This window comes from Austrofundulus limnaeus, unplaced genomic scaffold (assembly GCF_001266775.1).
Source record: "Austrofundulus limnaeus strain Quisiro unplaced genomic scaffold, Austrofundulus_limnaeus-1.0 Scaffold464, whole genome shotgun sequence".
NCBI classification, from domain to species: Eukaryota; Metazoa; Chordata; class Actinopteri; order Cyprinodontiformes; family Rivulidae; genus Austrofundulus; species Austrofundulus limnaeus.
The window spans coordinates 142,893-149,879 of NW_013952866.1; positions in this window are offsets into that span (position 1 = coordinate 142,893).

The window sequence follows — 6,987 nt, forward strand, 5'->3', positions numbered from 1 at the left end:
GATAAGCCGGCCGGCCGGACAATTTATATTGTTAGTCTAAATTATTACATTTAAAATTATAACTCTAATTCAAGCAGAATAACTTATTGTCAACATAATTATGGAGTGTGATTTATTTTCAACTCAGAATATCTTCAAAGTAACGAAATATAAAGTTATTTGGGAGGAAAATCCGTCTGGATAACAGCAGACTGACTTCACGTAAAATATACGACAGGTCTGGACCACTCGTGAATTTTGTTCGTATCTGAAAAAAATCGTAGAATACGAAAACATTGGTGAATGTCAGAAATTCTCCTAAATCACTCGTACGCACAATTTAAGAACAAATCTGTGCGTACGAACGGTTCTTGCATGAGGCCCATTGTTCATTAGTCGAATGTCTGACGGGAAAAATACTGGTACTGAAAATACTGGTCTGTATGGGTGGGTTTGCAATACATGTCAGTTTCCAACAGTCCTCCATCAGAAACTAAGACATCACAGTCCAGGAACGCCAACCTGCCATTTTTGTACATTTTTACACAAAAAAACTCACCAGTCTGCAAAACGTTCTGTTGCCAAGTCCTCTTTGGTCCAGACTCCAGCCATGTTTGTACTGTTTAAATATAGATAAGATGTGGAACCAAAAACAGTAATGGGAATGAATTCACAGGTTACAATATAGACCTCCAATGTTTATTTTTAAATTTAAAGGTTTTCATTGGAGCAAATGACAGGTAAATCCTTGAATGATTACATTTTCCATTAAAAGTAGTTATTAGAACTTGTTTATTTTTAGCCTACTCACACATTCAGGTGATCTATTGTTTGCCATGCCCTTTCTCGCTCCTTTATAATAGTGGCAGTGCTTCCTTTCTTTAGTATGATGTGCTTCTTTTCCTCATAAGCCTATATGAATTGAGAAGCATGGCACATGCCATTTCTTCATTGTAGAGTCAGTGAATCCATGAACAATCTCATGATCTTTTGTGGAATCTTAGCTTTTATCTGTATTACTTGCACCTGGCTTCACATAGCTGCACCTCTTTCAGCCTGGTTTGGCCTTTGTGAAACGTATGAAGCCAGAATGAACTGATCAAGTTATGCTGAGTCTAGATTTATCTCTTAGCCTGTATTTCTCAATCCTGCTTATGCAAATAGCCCCCTGGTGTCATCATGTTCTTTGTAATTAAATCCCAGGAAGTTTCTTTACATATAATGTACAACATGTGAGATTTCATGCTAAACCTTATTGTTGCTCTCATCCTATTTAATCTGTTAAACTTCAGCTCATTTTTCTGTTTGTCTGGTGTTTTTGTAGGATTCTTTTCTCTTCCCACCCTGACTGAGTGGGAGTTTCCAATACTGTGTGTGCCAGCTCTCAGTCTTGTTCAGAATACTCCCACCTCTAATGTGATCAGCACAAACAGCCAAGACTTTTCTGCACTTTCTGCAGCTATTCTAGCCATTATTTGAAAGACTAGTACAAATTTAAGATTTATTTCTTGTGTGCCTGCCCGTGATTTAAATAAATTCAGTGTAATTGTATAGCAATAATTGAAAAGTAAAACCATCTCAGGGCACTGTACTGTTATGGCCATGACTAGTAGAACCCATTAGCAGGCAGAGGCATGGAGCTCAAATAAAAATGTTTATTAAAACAAAAAGCTGTTGTGGCAGCAAACTATAAACAGTAGGATAGAGGAGACCAATTAAATACAAACAGAGGGAGAGAGGAGATGAGCAACACCTGGAGAGGAGACTGATTACAAAGGACTGACAGGTGAGTGTGGTTAACAGGAACTATGAGATAGAAACTGAGGTAAGATGAAAATGAGAACACAGAGAGAACACAAGAGGGAGACAGAACACACATACAAGAACATGCTTTTTATTGTGGGATGGATCCGTCTTTGATTCGTCGTCTACAGCTGGTTCAGAATTCAGCTGCCCATTTATTAACAGGGACAAGAAGTCGTGAACACATCACTCCGATTTTGTATTCTCTTCACTGGTTGCCTGTTTCTTTTAGAATTGTTTTTAAGATTTAGTTTTTAGTTTTTAAATGTCTAAATGGTTTGGCACCTCATTATCTCACTGAGCTTTTACAGCCTCACATTCCWAATAGATCCCTGAGATCTGTAAATCWAAAGCTTTTAYTTGTTCCCAGGTCTCGGCTTGTGACCAGGGGAGACAGAGCCTTTTCAGTTGCAGGACCTCGGCTCTGAAACAATCTCCCACTGTCTGTGAGGTCTGCTGGGTCTCTAAATGAGTTTAAGTCTCTGTTAAAAACTCATCTGTTTAAACAGGCATTTGAGTCTGAACAGCATGATCACTAGACCAGCCTTTGCTCTTTTGTTTGATTTTATTGTTCATTTTATTACTGTACTTTGTTCATTGTTTTTATTTTATGCTCCTGTACAGCACTTTGGTTTTTATTGTGCTTTATAAATAAACTATGATGATGATGATGTTTTAATGTTAGATTTACTAGTTCAAGAGTTTTTGACAGAAATGAAAGTTATATTTGTAGATGTTATAACTCCTAAGTGTCGTTATTTGATCCATTATGCAAGACTCCTTGAAATGTTGGCTTAATGTTGCATGAGATTTGTGGGTAACCATCACTATTTTTAAACTGTGGCCCATAACTGTTGAAACATTGTAAACATTTCTAAAACCCTGAGAAACAGATATCAATCACAGTTCTTGTAGTTTTTGACACAAAATTGTCTAGGTAAATTTGAAAGTGTTTCTGGAAAAAGTGGAGCAACTCCATTTTCATCTTTTCCTTGTTGAATTTGCACAACACCGTGCCAGATAATAACAAACTCTGTAATGTTTATTTTACAGTTTTCCAATGTGTGTCTGACATCACAATCACCAATGGTAAGTACGCCATCAAAGATGTACATTCAGGTGATCTATTGAAAAAAAAAAACTAAATTTTATTTGGTAAGACTTCTTGAAATACTTGATTTGAATCAATTTTTTCTTATTTCAAGAATCTTACCTAGTAAAATTTTCTTACTCCACTGGCAGATATTTTGACTTAATTTGAGTCAAACTTTCAGACTAACAAGACAAATAATCTTACACATTCTTAAAACAAGATTATTATTCTTACACAATCAGTTCCTGTTTGGTAAATCAGTCTCAAAACAAGATCAAAAAGATTTTTTTGGCTGGATATAAGATTTTAAAACTTGGTTAGGTGGACAGTTTTTGCAGTGTGATTGTACATGTACATCTACATTTCTTTGTAGGAGATCTGGTAGAGTGCTGTGTGGATGGATAAATGAGGACACAGATTGTAGTGTTAGGCGATTTGAGTATTCTGGTTTGGTAGAAAGGTGCTACACAAGTACAGTCCATTTACCATTTAGTAGGTCCACTGGACGGGTTCTTCTTTAATGAAATGTTTCATCTCTCTCTTGCAAGAGACTTCTTCAGTCTGAGGAGTTTTAGGTAAACTCAGCTTAACAAGCACTGCCTCCACAGGGTGGACATACAGGTTCAACGATGACAGTCAACACTGTTCACATGATATAGGACCCCCAGCCTCACAATAGACAGTTAGGGTCCTGATTATCAGGCTGGCTGTTTTAACATTTATTAGCTTGACTAAATATCTATTTCAGATATCTCAAATACATTTCTTACTAGTCAAAATGAAAACATTCCAGATGTCTAAAACAACATTCTTCCTATTTAAAATGAACATTTTAAATAGGAAGAATATAGTTCTTACTAGGGTTCTGTGTCATGTGTTCTCTCTTCCTCTTGTGTTCACTCTATGTTCTCACTTCTCATCCAACCTCAGTCTGTTTATCTCTCACCTTCCACTCTCACCTGTCAGTCACTGTAGTCATTGTTTCCCCCCAGGTGTTGCTCACCTCCTCTGTTTTTATTTAACCGATCTCTTCTCTCCAATAACTCACTGGTTTATTGTTTGGATATGTCCAACTGTTTAATGGTGCCGTCGGCGTCCTCCTGCATCTCCTGTGTTTTTGTTAGTTTTGCTGCCTTGGCAGCATTTGTTTTATTTAATAAAACATTTTTATTTTAAGCTCCTCACCTCTGTCTGGATTTGGATTCATTCTCTGCGTAAAAACCTTAACATCTAGTACAAATGATGTCACTTCCCCCATTCATGTGTAGCTTTTACTTCCAGATATCTAATGATTCCTCCTATGTAAAATAAGCATTCTGGATGTCTAAAAATGAATTGTGATAAGGATGAACTCTAATTTTAGATCTCCACAATCCAGTTAATACTAGTCATAATGACTGTTTCAGATATCAAAAATGAGCAAAACATTCTAGATATCCAGATATCCAATTCTGGACATCAAGAATACATTTCTAGTATAAATCTAATTAAAGATATCAACTACTATATGACTAGTTAATGTGAAATTTCAGATATCTGAAATTTTAATAATGCCTATACAAATTGCAATTACAGATTCTTACAAATATATTTTGATTAACTTTCAACAGAATAATGGAGCTCAGTTTTAACATAAACTAGGCAGGCTAACTAGCCACATTACATAGCACTAAGACATTCTACCTATTCAAATTCACAATATTCCTAGTAAGAATTGTAATACAAATATTGCAATTGCATCTATGCCAGTAAAAATAAACTTTTAAGTGATCTGTAATCAATTTTGTACTAGTAAAAACTAAGTTTCAGATATCTACAAATCTTTACTAATTTTAAGTGGCCGTTTTAACATATTGACTGGATATGTATTTCAGATATCTTAAATAGAATTCTTCCTATCTAAAGCTGACATTTCAGAATTCTTCCTAATACAAATTACGTCACATTCCCCCTTCATGTCTATTGGGCTTTTAGTTTCGGATATCCGAAATAACATTCCTCCTATCTAAAATAAACATTCTGCAAGTCTAAAAATTAATTTCAGATCTCTATAATCCAATTTTTACTAGTCATAATTTTCATTTCAGATTTTAAAAATGAAGAAAACATTTCAGATATCAAAAATATAATTTCTAACATCAAAAATATATTTTTATTAGAAAACACGTCTTTGCAGATATCTTCAACTGCAGTTTTACTATGAATAATTTAGTTGTGGAAGGTCAGTGTATCTTTTGGTCATTGGATTTTCCCTTTAGAAACAAGTATTAAAGGGGCAATAGCATGTGTTTCTTAGACATATATTCAAATTCTAAACCATAATAAAGTAACTATGTCACCTTCAGTTGTTATTAAAATGTTTTTTGTATGTTTAAATAGAAAATAAACTTGACTTCACATCATATCTGTTTCTAAATGCCTTGAAATTGGCCTCTGTTTCTTTAAGAACCTCCTTCAGATTCTGTCACACTCATTTCAGCACATCCTCACGACAACTTTTCTCTATAGGGCTCTGCTGTTTACAACCTGGAGCGTCGTAGCATACTTTGTTGTAATGATAATAAAAAACAAGCAACATTATACAACATTTGTTTTGGAAAATTGCATCTCAGGATACAGATGAACCTTAGTGTCGGACCAGAAAGTAGGTTTTCTGAAGAACCGGAGTGATTACAGAGATCTTGTACTGCCTCAAGACACTACAGGATTTCTCAAACATACGTGAATGAGTCAAAGCAAGACTTTGGGCATGTTTTTGATGAGAGGATAATATTATAACATGATATAAAACTCAAAATAGTGGATTCTTACATGATATTGCCCCTTTAAAAAAAGAAGAAATGAGTGCCTCTTTGATTTTCATTTTAAAACAAATTAAAATTAAAATACAAAGCATTTTTCCTTTCAAAGCGTCAAAAAAGTGATCAGTAAAATTTTAAAAATGAGTTGTGTTTCAAACTACAGAGTCCTGGGGCCTCATGTATCAACGGTGTGTACGCACAAAAACATTGCATACGCCATTTTCCATGCAAAACTCTGGATGTATCAAAACTCAAGTGAACATGGAAATGTGCGCAGCCCCACGCCAACTCCAGGGCTGGCTTACGCACGTTTCTGTGGTTTTGGTTCCATTGGCGACACTTAGAGGTGATTCTGAGAAACTGTTCATGATGTGAAAATGACTATTGTTCACACCACGATCAACAATTATTACATCCGCATGATTAACAATTATCACATCCACAAGGACGCAGTTAAATAAAGGACGCGCAAAATTGTGCCAAAAATACATTTAACAGGAACAGATTCAGCCTTACTGGAGGATATAATAAATAGTGTAACACGCAAGGCTTTTATTTATAAACAGATAGAATTTTCTGATGACGAGTGGCTCATCAGCCGTTTTGAGGAAAAATCATTTTTTAGTTTGGCACTGCTGCGCTCTGGTAGCGCAACGCAGCGAGTAGCCGCGTGCACCACGCGTGCACATGCAGCAGCAGCGAGCTGGGGTTTCCACAGGAGCTTTCTAGAGGGAGCTGGCAGACCGATCGGGGCTGTGCCAGTCCAGTCCACAAAGCCGAATCATGCCCAATGGAACGGTCTCATATGATTAAAGGCTGAGTTATGGTCGCGCTCTGGAGCGCGTGCACCCTCACCGGCAGTGGAGGGGTTTCATACGTTGCTGTAGATTTCTCCAAAATGACACGTGGAAGCACACTTTATAACTTGTGAAAATGCTGTAAGTAGGAGAGCAATAGCTTGACAGACAAACAGACTGTGCACAAAGGCTGCGGCGCGCGCATGTGGGGACTCTACAACATCACGTCATGTCATGTGAACTCTTCACTGAGACGCAGAGATTCGTTTCTTAATATCAGCTCTGAAATAAACTAAGATCTATGTTCTACCAAACATCTAAGTTCCTCTGTGCTTACAGTAATTGTGGTAATAAACTCGTGCCAAAGTTAATATTTTCAGACTCAGAATGGATGGCTAAGCCGGTTGTGCAACACAGCAGCATGCAAGCGCGCGCACGCTCGCACACACACACACACACACACACACACACACACACACACACACACACACACACACACACACACACACACACA